The sequence below is a fragment of the Theropithecus gelada genome, chromosome 10, assembly GCF_003255815.1.
Source record: "Theropithecus gelada isolate Dixy chromosome 10, Tgel_1.0, whole genome shotgun sequence".
NCBI classification, from domain to species: domain Eukaryota; kingdom Metazoa; phylum Chordata; class Mammalia; order Primates; family Cercopithecidae; genus Theropithecus; species Theropithecus gelada.
The window spans coordinates 37357096-37372886 of NC_037678.1; the positions used below are offsets into that span (position 1 = coordinate 37357096).

Here is a 15791-nt window from a genome sequence, read left to right on the forward strand (position 1 = left end):
GCTAGAAACAAACATTCCAGTGACTTGCTTGAACGGGGACCCTGGTCTCTGGCAGTTCAGTTCATTCTGCAGTGAGCACAGTGTTGCTGGACTGACCTGGATTGGAATCCCAGCTTTGCCACATACTGGCCGTGCAGCTCTAACCAAAGGCACTTTGTCTCCTAAGCCTGTTTCTTGTGCTAGAGTAGGGTTCCTGCCTCACACTATGGTGGGGAATGAATGAGATTGTACATACAAAGAGCAGCATCCAGCAGCTGCCTGAGGGTGCTGTCTAGTTGTACCTATTTATTTGTCCAACACCCTTGTCTTGGGTTCTCTCCATTCCAGCCTAGAAGCCTTGGCTTCTCTTACTGCTGACAGAGCCTTAAGGATGGCAAGAGTCCACCTTGGTTTTAACACTGTCTTCCTAGTACAACCCCAGTTCCCCCTGGTCTCAATCAAGAAGTCAGCCTATCCACCACTCCCCTGGTTCTTGAGCCCACGTGAGCCTCACTGCCACAGTGGGGAGCCTTGGAGTCCACCGTGGCCATGCCGGCCACACGAGGCCAGTTTAGGGCCTGCCCCCTGCCCTACGAGAGCTCTGACCTTCCTGCCCCCATACTCTCCCTGTGGTGAGCTGTCACTTGCAGCCACATTGCTGCTGTCCATTGAATTCTCAACCCATCACCCCCTGGACATTGCTGCTGCAGCTCTCCACCAGCCATTTGGATGCCAGGGAGTTGTTCTTGCCATAATAGTTGTAAAATTATAAAATATGTTTAAACTTTCCCTCTCATTAATCAATATGGACGATGATCTTTCTGTTCACATTCAACAGATTCCTGTGTCTTACGAGTTGTTTTGTTCAATGGAAAGAGTAGATCCTTTGGCTCTGAACACAGGCATCTGTCCGGAACATGCAAGAGAGCTCAGTGGGAGCCTTCGGACTTGGCTTTGGATAGCTGGGCTCAGTTTACCATTTCTCTCAGCCCACTGTGCCTGGCTCCTCCTGTTCCCACTTCCTTCATCCTTCATCCCACTTCCTTCATCCTTCATCACCTGGTCAAACCTCGTTGCAGTACAGGTGTCCACCTCCCCTCCAGAGTCTGTTCTGACAACCAAACATATTTTCCTGTGTGTTCTTCCTCTGACTTGCCCAAGCTTTGATTCTAAAGCTGGAACTTTCCTTAGTCATGTTTTTAGTATCTGTCACTGTCATCTTCCACTCCTAAAATCGAAACTTGCAAATCTTATCAAAATTTTATATTTCCTACAAGATGGCCCCATGGCAGTTCCTTTCCCCTCCCAGGTGGCAAGTAGTGTCTCCTGCTGGAGGACCTGCCCTTCCCACCATCCCTCCCTTCTCCCCGCCTTCAGAATCACACCCCATCCTTTGAGACCTATGGCAGATGACGAACTTCAACACCACCAGTCCTGCTGCTGCCTTGCCAGTCAGACCTAAGCTCTTCCTGACTTCGACTGCCACAGGCATCTTCATACGTCCCTTACCAAACCTGACCTTCAGACTTTTCTTCTTGTGTATCCCCAAAAGAAGTTTGAAGAAATTATGCACCTACTCTAAACATTTTAGCTTCATATCTAAAATCTTCATCACGTGTTTATGTAAGTGTATTTGCTAATAAGAGATAGACAATATGAAATATTTTGTAAGATAAAATGAGAATTAATGTAATTAGAATGTTTTATGATATGTGGTATTTTTTTAAACTGTCTTACAGATTCAAGCATATCAATCCTGAAAGAAAACTCATGAAACTTTCACTTAGGGGTTTCATCCAAGAAAATTTGGCATTCCTCAAAAGCATTCTGGTTCCATTGAAAATAATAAATATGGCCGGGCATGGCATGGCAGCTCACGCCTGTAATCCCAGCACTTTGGGAGGCTGAGACTGGCAGATCATTTGAGGTCAGGAGTTGGAGATCAGCCTGGCTAACATGGTGAAACTCTGTCTCTACTAAAATTACAAAACTTAAGTGGGCGTGGTGGTGCACACCTGTAGTCCCAGCTACTCAGGAGGCTGAGGCAGGAGAATCACTTGAACCCCGAAGCCAGAAGTTGCAGTGACCCATGATTGTGCCACTGCACTTTAGCCTGGGTGACAGACTGTGCCATAAAAAATAAAAATAAAAAGTAATAAATACTACCAACCTCAACTGCTGCAGGCGTTCTGATTCAGAATATCTTAAGCCAAAATACTAAGTTTTACTCCCAACAGAATTGTTTCAGACAGGGAAGTGAGTTTCTGGAGCCAGTATTCCAGCCCAAACCTGTAGATTTTTACACCTGGGCAGTGCCCCATGGTCATATTTGAGATAGGTGATTTTTTCAAGTGTATGAAAGACTATTGTGAAGCTTGGCACAGTGGTGCATGTCTGTAATCCCAACACTTTGAGAGGACACGGCAGGCAGATTGCTCGAATCTAGTTCAAAACCAACCTGGGCAACATAGTGAGACCCCATCTCTACCAAAAATACAGAAATTAGCTGAGCGTAGTGCCTGTGGTCCAAGCTACTCCCGTGGCTGAGGTGGGAGGATCACTTGAACCTAGGAGGTCAGGGCTACAGTGAGCTGTGATCACAGCCCTGCACTCCAGCCTGGGCAACAGAACTATACTCTGTCTCAAAAAATAAAAAAAAGGAAAGGGAAAGGGAGGGAGGGTAGGGAGTGAGGAAAAAAAGGAAGGAAGGAAAGGGAGAAAGGACGAAAAGGAGAAGGAAGGAAAGAAAGAGAAAAGGAAGGGAAAAAGGAGAGAAAGGAGGGGAAGGCGGGAAAGAAAAAGAGGTAGGGGAAGGAAGGGGAAGGGTCACGTCTGTAATCCCAGCACTTTGGGAGGCCAAGGCGGGTGGATCACGAAGTCAGGAGATTCAGACATTGGTGAAACCCCCTCTCTACTAAAAATACAAAAATTAGCTGGGCTTGTTGGCAAGTGTCTCTAGTCCCAGCTACTTGGTAGCCTGAGGCAGGAGAATTGCTTGAACTCGGGAAGTGGAGGTTGCAATGAGCCAAGATCGCACCACTGCGCTCCAGTCTGGCAACAGAGTGAGACCCCATCAAAAATAAATAGGAAGAAAGGTACTGTGTTTTCAAGCTTCTCCAGATAATCTTAGAAACATAAGTTGAGAAAGGGAATCATACGAACTTAATATTACTTAGTATCTAGTATGTGTTCAACATAACACTGTCACAATAATATGGTTTACACATGTGCATACAGACTTAGCATCCATTCATTGATTCACTGGGCTCCTGCTGTGTGTCAGGCGTTTTCTAGGGCACTAAGAAAACAGCAGCAAACAAAGAAAGCTGAGTTGGCCTCCAGGGATCTCTTACACTGGGCAATCGCAGGATGTTGGCTGGCAAGAAGGGGTGAGTGAGGAATACATTGGAGGTAGAATGGGGCCCCTAGCCTACCTAGAGTTTCTCTGATAAGATCTTTGTTGGGCCCTGACAAGGGAGGTGGCTTTTCTCTTCCTGCAGGTACAAGCTGTCCATGATGCTGGGACCTCTGATTCATCCACTAGAGCCATTGTCATCAGAACTATCTCTGGAAGTTTCTGAGTGTAGGTGGCACAGGCCTGTGTACCTAGTGAAGGCCCGCCTTTGATTCAGGGGTCACATTGGGCTGTTTGTGCAAAGGTGGACTCAGTGCTTTTTTTTTTCCTTGTGAATAACAAGCTGTTAAATACACAGCTGTTAAATACACAATGCTTGTACCTCTCTGTAAGCCAGAACTGTAGCGATTGATGGAATCCGGCGTTTACTTGTGCTCTCTGCAAACTTAAAGTCACTGAACTTTTCAGCCTCTACATCAGGTGAATGGCACACATGCCAAGGGAAATGGCTGAAATGGCTGGTGGGACTCTGTGGGAGGTGGTGTGCATGGTCCCTTCCCCAAAGGGATTAGATGCAGAGACATCAGGAAACCAAGTGAGCTTTTACGGGGAGGGTAACAGTGTAGTCAGAAGCAGCAAGGGAGAAATGATAGGAATTTGTGTTTGTGGAGGGAAAGGAAGGAGGCCTGGATGGGGAGGAAGGAGAAGAAAAATTACACAGAAACCAACCAAATTGCTAATTGGTCAAGAGAGATGGGGAGTAACTGAAGGGCCCTTTGGATGTGTCACCATTGTTCAGTGTCCAGGCCACAGCAAAAGGACAGCCATTAATAAACATCTTTAAATGGCCCTTGTTTTTCTTCTATTGCTTTGCTGTTTATAAAATGCTTGACTATGTGTTAATTCCAGGAATCCTCAAAATAACCTTGAGAGATATTCCTGTGACCAGTATATAAAAAAAGAAGACACTGAAACTCATAGAGGCTAAGTAACTTGCCCCAAATTACACAGCCAGTTAAAAGGCAGAAGCAAATCTCAAATTCAAATATTTGAGCTCTATCAATCTGAAATGTCAATACTGTAGTACAATTGGTTTCTAGTCCTGGATGTGCCTGAACGTTTATGTGATTTCACATATATCATAAGACTCTCCAAGCCTTTGAAGTTGCATTTCTCATTTCCTTGCCTTTCTATGTACCTTATAAATACTTCTACTGTTACATTTATATCTTCAAGTATGCATGGACATAAAGTCGAGTTAGGGGTTTTTTAAAGTCTGGGTTAAAAGAAATTTTGACTTCCGACTTTCTGTACCTGATTCTATCTGTAGCACTGGCCTTTTGTGATATGTATTTTACCTCTTTTTTTTCAAGCCATGGAAGGAGTTTTCTAATGCTCAGATCCCAAGAGCTAAGGAAGTAGATAGATGGCTGTTCATGTTCTTCCAGAAATCTTTATGTTCAGTGAAAGGAAGTGCAACTGCTTAAAACTCTTATTTTCTCTCTCACTTTAGAAAGCCAGGCATAAAAAATGGATTAATTTGACAGCACAGAATAAGAAAAATATTAGAAACAAGAAGAGGCCATTTTTCCTATAGAGGCTCATTTCATTCTATATACCACTTCCCTCGGGTATCTGCCGATTGTTACCAGAAAGAGCAATGTTACCTATTTTTTTTTAATTTCACTCTTGAGTACTATGGAGATAAACAGCTAAATGATGGAGAAATATCTTTCCTGGTGGTAGTTTAAGAAGGGTAGAAAGAGCTCAAATGCAAATGTTTGATGACATGAGAAAATTCAGCCACGAATGAAAAATTTGATATTTTTATAGGTGCAGTTTTAGAAAGAGTGTCTTCTTGCCTTGACACTAGAGACTTGTAAGTCCATCTGTAAAAGTGAGGGAAGGGCATGTGGGTGTTAATAGATTTATTTGCAAGCCTAGGAAATTTTCCAGTTGAAACTTACAAGAATGACAAAAAGTCTGTGTTCTGTTTTGCTGCAGGGCCAATGCAGGAGACCATCTATGACTTCTGGAGGATGGTTTGGCATGAAAACACTGCAAGCATCGTCATAATGACCAATCTTGTGGATGTGGGAAGGGTGAGTGTACCATCTGCTGCAAATGGCCATTTTGTTCCTTGTTTAGTTGGTAACAGAAAGTAAGGTATGAGGTTTTTGAAGTGTTATGTGTACTCCCAAAAACATTAACCACTGCAGCTCCAGCTCCTCCTATTGCTTGCTGCACTCCCTTATAAATTATCAGTAAACATAGCCTGAATTACTTTCATTTGTTGTGGTATCAACAGACAGGAAAGACACTCAAGATTTAAAAGCAGTTATCAGGCTATACTGAGTGCAGAAAAATACCTCCACGCATGAATGCTGATGATTGAGTGTCAAAACTCAATGGGTGACTGCCTTAGACGTGACTACATTCCCAAACTCAAGAAAATTGGCTCTAAAAACAGTGTGCAGCTCTGGACTCAATCCTTAAATTAGAATTTCAGCATCTCCTCTTGCTTAAATTGGCCTTTCCTGTGCCTCAGTTTCCAAACCTGTAGGATGGAAAGCATGATCTTTCTGAAGACTGCCATCTCTATAGTAACTGTTTATGAGCTCTACTTTTTATTTAACCAGGAAACTTTTATATAGCTGTAATCTCAGTAGTGGTATGTATGGGATTATTTCCAAAGTGAAATTTTAAAATGAGCAAACACACAAGGTGCAGTTGCCTTATTTATAGTAGTTTGAATTCCATGGTTGTGCTAACTGAAGAGAAGTCGGCATCGTGAGATTTGCCCTCAGCAACAGTAGCCTAGAGGTTATCCTGGAATTGAAATAGAGAGACAGGAGCCATAAAGGAGTTGTCTCTTAAGATTCTCAGGTTTCAGGAGGCACAAGCCAGAAAGAAGAGAGACATTCTGACTCTTTCATGATGAGAATATTCAGTAAGTAGGAGATACGTATATATGCACACACACACACAATTCTAGCAAAAATGGCAGATTAACCTGAAAATCTTCCTACACACATCTAGAAATTCTAGATAAAAATACAAATATGCTTTTTAATATGTTTATATGTATATCACATGCATATGCAAATGTTTTTTTAAACGTTTAGCTTAACCCTTAATAAAGACAGCTACTACAGACCAGAAATAAAGTGAGGACTAGATATCCTAAAAAGCGTAGCGCTTGCATGTACCCATAGGAGGCTGGGCAGGGGGATCATTGTGAGTCTTGGGGGAGGGTGGGCAGCATCAGTCTTTGTGACCTTGGATCTTGGGGTTTAAAGCCCACTGAGGGCAGGAAATAATGTGGACATGTACAATGCTAAGAATTTGAATGTCGACTGCCACACAAAGCCACAACCCCCAAAGAGTAGACCCTTAGAGAAAGGACAAACTGGGGAAGTGGGGGAAGGGGGAGGGAGGAGGAAGAAGGGAGTCCAGGGACTTGACAAGGTAGTTACACCATCTTCACTTAGGATCTGTGGGGGTAAAGCACTTCCACTGACTCCAGGGTTAAAGTAAACACCTAATAAAATGACAAAATAATTAGAACTGTGAATCATAAAGTATCATTATAGTATTAAAGTTGTCAGCTGCAAATAAAATGGTACCAGAAAAGGAAATAACATGTTTTTAAAGGTTGTTATTAGAAAAGAAGGAAGACCAACTAAGCGTCTAAGTAAATAAGACTGATAAAGAACAGAGCAAAATCAAAGAAAGAAAAAAGGAAATAATAAATTTCTATTTGTGTTTATTATCTAAAAAGCGCAGAAGCAATAGTAAAAGTCAACAAAATTTGTTCATTGCTGGTATATAGAAAAGTGCTTGACTTTTAAATTTTACCCTTGTATTCTTCAATCTGCTGGAATTGCTTATTCCAGGAATGTTGATGATGGTGGTGGTAATTTTTTTGGATCTTCTACCTAGAGAAGAAAAGGGAGTTTTATTTTTGCCTTCCCAATTTGTATACATTTTATTTCTTTTTCTTGTCTTACTGCATTCTCATTTTCATTAGAAAGTCATCACCAAAGCTATAGGTTTGAAAAAATGTAAGAATACTTTTGCCAAATTTAAGTTTGTGAAACTTTACTCCTGTGTTTTCTTCTAAGGGTTTGGTAGTCTTCGTTCTTATATTTAAGTTTTTGATCCATTTTGGTGTGAAGTCAGGCTCCACCTTCGTTTTTTTGGCATGTAGCTCTCCAGGTATTTGCCAGCACCTTTTATTAAAAAGACAATTCTGTCTGCTTTGCATGGTCTTGGAGCTTTGTCAAATGTTATCTGTTGATAGGTGTGTAGTTTTATTTCAGGAGTATCAATTCTATTCCTTTGGTCTGTGTGTCCATCCTTTTGTAAGTACCACACAGTCTTGTTATTATAAAGTTGCTTTGTAGTAAATTTTGAAATTAGAAAATGTGGTTACTCATACTTTTGTTTTTCTCTTGGAAAGTTGTTTTGGTTATTCTTGCCATTCCATATGGATTTTAGAATCAGCTTGTTAGTTTGCATAATGAAGTCAGTTGAGGTACTGATGGCAATCGTGTTGAATCTGTAGATCACTTTGGGGAGTATTGCCATCTTAGCAATTTTAAGTCTTCTGGTCAGTGACCATGGGATGCTTTTCCAATTATTTAGACCTTCTTTAACATCTTTTAACGATGTTTTATGGTTTTCAAAGTATACAATTCCCTTTCTTTTGTTAAATTTATTAACAATACCATATTTTAGTAATACTGTAAATAGATTTTTTTCTTTGTTTTTGGATTATATAAAAACAATTTTTGTATATAGTTCCTGTGTTCTACAACCTTGATGAACTTGCTTATCAGGTCTAGTTTTTTTAGTAAACTTTATTTTTTAGAGCAGCTTTAGGTTCACAGTAAAATTGAGCAGAAAATAGAAAGATTTCCCACACACCCTCTTCCTCAGCACATGCATGGCCTCCCAAATATCTACATCACCCACTAGAGTGGTCCATTTGTTACAATTGATTAACCTACGTTGATACATTTTATTATCACCCAGACTCATAGTTTACATTAGGGTTCACTCTTAGTGGTGTTCATTCCATAGTTTGGACAAATACATTCACCATTATAGTATCACAGAGTAGTTTAACAGCCGTAAAAATCCCTTGTGCTCTACCTACTCAACCCTCTTGCCCCCAGTCCCTAACAATCATGATCATTGCACTCAATATATAGTTTTACCTTTTCCGGAATGCAATATAGTTGGAATAATACAGTGTGTAGCTTTTTTAGATAAGCTTCTTTGGCTTGGTAATATACATTTAAGTTTCGTTCATGTCATTTCATGCCTTTATCACTCATTTATTTTTAGCTCCAAATAAGGTTCCATTGTCTGGATACACCACAGTGTATTTATCCTTTTCATCTACTGAAAGATACCTTGGTTATTTCTAAGTTTTGGCAACTATGAATACGGCTATTATAAACATCCATGTGCAGGTCTTGTGTGAACATAAGTTTTCCTATTTTGGGAAAATACAAAAGAGAGTGAATGTTGAACCGTATGTTAAGAGTATGTCTGGTTTTTGGGCCAGGCGCGGTGGCTCAAACCTGTAATCCCAGCACTTTGGGAGGCTGAGATGGGCGGATCACGAGGTCAGGAGATCGAGACCATCCTGGCTAACACGGTGAAACCTCGTCTCTACGAAAAAATACAAAAAACTAGCCGGGCGAGGTGGCGGGCGCCTGTAGTCCCAGCTACTCGGGAGGCTGAGGCAGGAGAATGGCGTAAACCCGGGAGGCAGAGCTTGCAGTGAGCTGAGATCTGGCCACTGCACTCCAGCCTGGACGACAGAGCGAGACTCCGTCTCAAAAAAAAAAAAAAAAAAAACAGAAAGAAGAGTATGTCTGGTTTTTAAGAAATCACCGAACTGTCTTCCAAATGGCTGCACTATTTTGCATTCCCTCCAGCAATGGACAAATGAGGTTCCTGTTGCTCTACATTCTCACCAGCATTTGGTGGTGTCAGTGTTCTGAATTGTAGCCATTCTAACAGGTTTATCGCATTGCTGTTTTAATTTGGCATTTCTGTGATGTGGTGCATTTTTTTATCTGTTTATTTGACATTTTGATAATTTTCTGGTGAGATATCAGAGTATGTGGGCCATTTTTCAGTTGGGTTGATTTTGTTACTTTTGAGTTTAAGAGTTCCTTGTATATTTTAGATAACAGTTTTTAAACTAACATGACTTTCACACATATTTTCTCCCAGTCTGTGGCTTGTCTTTCATTCTTTTGACAGTGTCTTTTGCAGGTCAGAAATTTTTTATTTTAACGAAGTCCAGCTTATCAATTCATTCTTTCATGTATCACTTCTTCGGTATTACATTAAAAAGTCATTACCGAAGCCAAAATCATCTAGTTTCTCTCCTATTTTATCTTCTAGGAGTTTCATAGTTTTGCATTTTACACTTAGGTCTGTGATCATGTGAAGTTATTTTTTGCAAAGGATGTAAGTTCTGTGTTTAGATTCTTTTATATATATATGTGTGTGTGTGTGTGTATATGTGTGTGTGTGCGCGTGTATATATATATATAGATGTTCAGTTGTTCCAGCACCATTTGCTGGAAAGACTCTTTGCTACACTGTATTGTCTTTGCTCCTTTATCAGTGATCAGTTGACTAAGTTTATGTGGGTCTATTTCTGGACTCTCTATTCTATTCCACTGATTAATTGTGTATTCTTTTGCCAATACCACACTGTCTTGATTACTGTAGCTTTATAGTAATACTCCAAGTAAGTCGGATACTGTTAGCCTTCCAACTCTGTTACTCCTTTTCAATATTGTGCTAGTTAGTTGAGGTCTTTTGCCTTTCTATACAAACTTCAGTCAGTTTGTCAACAGCTACAAAATACATTGCTGAGATATTAGTACTGTGTGAATCTATAGATCACATTCAGAAGAACTTGTATCTTTACAGTATTGAGCCTTCATATCCATGAATATGAAATATCCCTCCATTTATTGAGTTTATTTCTTTCAACAGGGTTTCATAGTTTTCCTCATATAGCTCTTCTATATATTTTGTTAGATTGATACCCAAGTATTTCATTATTCTGGATGCTAATGCAAATGGTATTGTGTGTCTGTAATTTCCAATTTCATTTGTTCATTGCTGGTGTATAGAAAATTGATTGACTTAAATTTTACCCTTATATTCTTTAACCTACTGTAATTGCTTATTAGTTTCAGGAATGGTGGTGGTGGTGGTGTTAATTCTTTTGGATCATCTACCTAGACAAAAAAGAGAGTCTTATTTCTGCCTTTGCAATTTGTATACATTTTATTTCTTTTTCTTCTCTTACTGTTTTAGCTAGGACTTCCAGTATAATGATGAAAAGCAGTGGTGGAGTTGAGTGTGGTGGTTCATGCCTGTAATCCTAGGTCTTTGGGAAGCTGAGGCAGAAGGATCACTTGAAGCCGTTAATTCAAGACCAGACAGATAACATAGCAAGAACTTGTCTCCACAAATTTTTTAAAAAACTTAGACAGGTTTGGTGATGCATGCCTTTAGTTTTAGCTACTCAGAAGGCTTAGGTGAGAGGATTGCATGAGTCCAGGAGTTTGAAGTTACAGTGAGCTATGATAGTGCCACTGCACTCCAGCCTTGGTAATAGAGCAAGACCCTGTCTCAAAAAAAAGGAAAGGAATGAAGGAGGAAAAAAGAACAGGGAAGGAAGAGGAGATGAAGGGGGAAGGAAAGGGGAAAAGAAGGGGGGAAGGGGAAAGGAAGGAAGGGGAGAGAAAGGGGAAGGGAAGGAAAGGGGAAGGGAAGGAGACGAGAAGGGGAAGGGAAGGGAAAAGCAGTGGTGAGAGGGGACATCCTTACATTGTTCCTCACCATTAAATACGATGTTAGCTGTAGGATTTTTGTTGATGTTCTTTGTCAAGTTGAGGAAGTTCCCCTCTATTCCTAGCTCACTGAGAATTTTTGTTATGAGTAGGTATTAAATTTTGTCAAACGCTTTTCTGTACCAATCAATAAAATCATGTGAATTTTTTTAGCCTGTTGATGTGATGAATGACATTATTGATTTCCAGCTGTTGAACTAGTCTTGCATATCTGGAGTAAATACCACTTGATCGTGTTGTGTAAATATTTTTATGTTTTTGAATTAAATTTGCTAATTTTGGGGAGGGGGATTTTTGCATCTGTGTTCATGAAAGATATTCTCTGTAGTTTTGTTTTCTTGCAATGTCTTTGTCTGGTTTAAGATAATGGCCTCACAGAATGAGTTAAGAAGCCAGTCCCTCCTTCTGTTTTCTCAAAAAGATTATAGAGAATTGGTATAATTATTTCTTAAGTGTGAGGTAGAATTCACCCATCTGGGCCTGAGTACTTACTGTTTTTGGTTTTTCATTGTCGATTCCTTATATTTAACAGATATAGACCTATTTAGATTATCTGTTTCTTCTTGTGTCAGTTTTGGCAGATGGTGTTTTTTAAGGAATTCATCCATTTCATCCAGGTTATCACAGTTGTAGGCATGGAGTTGTTCATAGTATTTCTTGGTTATCCTTTTGATATCCATGGGATCTTCTCATTTTTTTCTTAGCCTGGCCAGTAGCTTGTTGATTTTGTTGATATTTTTGAAAAAAACAGCTTCTGAATTCGTTGCTTTTCTGTTTTCCTGATAATTTTCTGTTTTCAATTTGATTGATTTCTCTAAACTTTTTATTATTTAGTTTATTTTGCTTGCTTTAGATAACTTTGCTTTTCTTCTTAAGGTGGAAGTTTAGGTGGTTGATTTTAGATCATTCTTTTCTAATATATGTATTTGATCCTACAACTTTCTTCTAAGCACTATTTTTGTAGCTTACAAATTTTGATAGGCTGTATTTTGATTTACTATTTTCTTGGTTTAATACAGTTTGCTTTCACCTACTTCCCTTATGCTGTTGTAGGCAAACATATTACTTATATATTGCACTGCTATTGGTTATAGGCACAATGATACATTATATGCACACTATTTTATACAATTGATTTTTAGTATTCATTTATTGTTATTATTATTTTAGATGGAGTCTCATGCTGTTGCCAGACTGAAGTGCAATGGCATGATCTCAACTGACTACAACCCCCACCTCCTGGGTTCAAGTGATTCTCCTGTATCAGCCTCCCAAGTAACCAGAATTACAGGCTCACACCACCATGCCTGGCTAATTTTTGTATTTTCAGTAGAGACGGGGTTTTACCATTTTGGCTAGGCTGGTCTCAAACTCCTCACCTCAAGCAATCCACCTGCATTGTCCTCCCAAAGTGCTAGGATTACAGGCGTGAGCCACCGTGCTTGGCCTCAGTTGCTTTTTAAATAAGAGAAGAAAGGAGAAAAACATGTATTTCTACCTTCCTGTAATCTCAGATTAATTCATGAGGACCATCTGTTATTCACACTTTCTCCTGGGTCATATGCTATGTTTGGAATTGTTACATGTGATTCAAGGCCAGAAGGGTGGCCACCTTCATGTGAATCTTTGAGTTCCACATATTTTTAGTCATCATCTCATTTGACTTCTGTGCATACATGTGTTATAGAAATTGGTGTCTATGTTAATCAAGTCTGGCAAGAGAGAGATTGCACACTCAATGGAGGTAATTCAAATGACTTAGCAAAGAGGATATTTCCAAAATGGATTACATGATAGTTCTACTTTAATTTCGGGGGAACTTCCACACTGTTTTCTATAATGGCTGCACCATTTTACATTCCCACCAATACAGTCTAAAGGTTCCGATTTCTGCATAGCCTTGCCAACCTTTATCTTTTGTGGGGTTTTTTTTGTTTTTGTTTTTGTGTTTTTCTTTCATAATAGCTATCCTAATAGGTGTGAAGTGATATCTCATTGTGGATTTGATTTGCATTTCTCTAATGATGGGTGATATTGAGCCCCTTTTCGTATGCCTGTTGGCCATTTGTATATCTTCCAGGGAGAAATGTCTATTCAAGTCCTTTGCCCATTTTTTAAATCCTGTTATCCAGGTTGTTTTGCTATAAGATTTGAAAATGAGAACTGTAGGGGTAGAATGACTTGCTCAGGGTCGCACATCTTTGTGGGCAGAGCAAAATGTGTTTTCCTTGTAACACCGCCTGCAGTACAAATGCGGGAATACTGCTAATCCGCTGTGGCCAGCCACATGCAGAACTAGTTACAGGCCCTCTCCAGGTGTCTGGCACCTTCCTCCAAGGGCATGGTGCTGCTGGAGAGCTGATCATGAAGGAAAGGAGTTGGACATTGCATGGGGTGACTGCCAGGGTGACAACCACCGTGGTCATGTATGGGAATCAAAACCTGTACAGTGATCAAAAGAAAAAAAATAAGAGCTGAAAACAACACTGTTTTTAGTATCAAATGGATGTGCTGTAGATTCATTGTCTTCCATATCCGCTGTGGCTTTCTATTGATGTGAGCAACAGTGCTTGGCATGTCACAATAATGGGTTATCCACTTGGAGCAATGCGACCCAAGTGTGCGACTGTGTTGTAATGCTGAGCAAAGCAGTAGATCTATGAGTTGCTTTGGATTAACCGATGCTTTGTATCAAGAGAGTGCTAGTTTAATTGGTAACACTGTGAGTATCCTGACCACATACTCTAAGAGTTCAGATAATTAAAATGAGAAAGTTCACAAAACTAACAGCAGTACGATACAGGCACCACCGAAAAAATCTAAACGTCTGTGTTAACTTTAATGAGGAATGAAGACCTACATCTGAATTAGGCAAGCAACCAAAACAGCAAACAGAGTAAAATGCAGAAGTAGTGTGGGGCTGGCAGGGGCACAGTGGAGAAGGGATAGGAAAGCATGCATGGAGGCTGATCTCACAATCCAGGATGAGACAGGCAAGCACGTCTAAATCAATCAAAAGTTTGTCATCTCTCAAAAAGATACCAAAGCTGCATTGTAAAGAGTGACAGCTGGATGAGCTTGGACGCAGAGCACAAATTAATATCATTATCCTAGCATCCCCTTTACTTTTCTGTCAGGCTAAGCAAAGGGACAGTTCCTTCTTTAGAAGTTCCAACTGAAGTGCCCTGTGGACAAACAAAAGAAGAATTTTGATGACATATGTGTTGGCCCAGCAGTGTAGAGCTGTTTCTCTCAGATCTTTCTACAGTACCGAGTGATCGCATCAATACAAAAATGTTCCCCTGACTTTTAGGGAAACATTTGAGTTGTAATCAAAGATTGATTTGTAGAAAAAAAAAGTTGTAGTCACGTTAATTTCTGTGAAAAATAATCGTGAAACCACAGAAATCATAAAAATGTTATCTAGATATAAACTAGACCTTTGTATATCTGCATATTCCACAAGTTTCCATTATGCAAATGTGAACTGTGACAAATTGAATTCAGCCTATTAACTTCTTACCAAAGAAAATGATGAGAAGGGTAACCTGCTAGTGTCAGTTCATCTTGTGCATGACCCTGCTAGAAAGGGGTGTGGTTTGCTTACTCCTGACATGGAAGCATTCTGAATGAAACATTTTGTTACATTTTAGTTTCTCATTAACCTGCAGAAGCACTTAATGAGATTTTTGGCTTGATAGAAATGGAAGGTTATAGTTTCCTTAGATATGGACTTACAAGCTGTCTGATACTGTTGTTAAAATGTTGATCAACCATCAGATCATATTTTCAAAGTGGGGAACAAGGAGAATGTCCTTGTCTCATTTGGAAATGCACTGGCAATGAGAACGGAGAAAAAGATTAAACAAAAACCATCATGTTCTTTCTCCAAAACTGTGCTCTTTGAAGATCAACAGCCAAAAAAAAAAAAAAAAAAAAAAAGAATAAAGTACATCTTTGTTCTTTGATATTATGTATAGGTTTCAACAAAAACTCAAAAAGTGAATACTCATTTCTTGGAGAGAGGTAAGACTGCCTTTTAATTCAAAATAATGTCACAGAAAAAGGGCAGCCCAGTTAACCAGAATTTTTTCATTTCTTTCCTAAGACGGTAACTTACTTTGTATATGCAGCTTTAATTTCACAAGTTGCAGTCTTCACTTTGAAATCAATTTTCATGAGAAAGAGAGATTAACTTTGGAGTGTTGGAAAGTGAACAAATTGAGAAAGCAGAGCACCCAGCTGATCCAAACCTTAAGGTTGAAAGTGGATAGACATTTTTTTGAGAGCTAGAAACTCAATCCTACCATCTCAAAAGCCTACTGTTGCTGGTGGGTAAAATCGTAACAGTTCTATGCTGAAACACTTGTGCAGAGGATATTTAGTTTGATATCAAAACATTGGAATGGCACCTTGATAAGAGTCGAAAGTTCAAAATGAATTTTACATCGGATTGCATTCTATTTTACCTTTTTTAAAAATAAAAGAAAAAAATGATTCAAAGACTACAGGCAGTTCATAAAAATATTGGGAAAAAAAGTGAAAATATCTTACAGTATCAC

The 15791-nt window shown here is 39.6% G+C and overlaps 1 pseudogene; it reads left to right on the forward strand.

Annotated features, from left to right (window-relative positions):
* Positions 1 to 528: 528 nt before the first annotated feature.
* Positions 529 to 15791, forward strand: part of LOC112632432 — a 66792-nt pseudogene continuing 51529 nt past the window's right edge.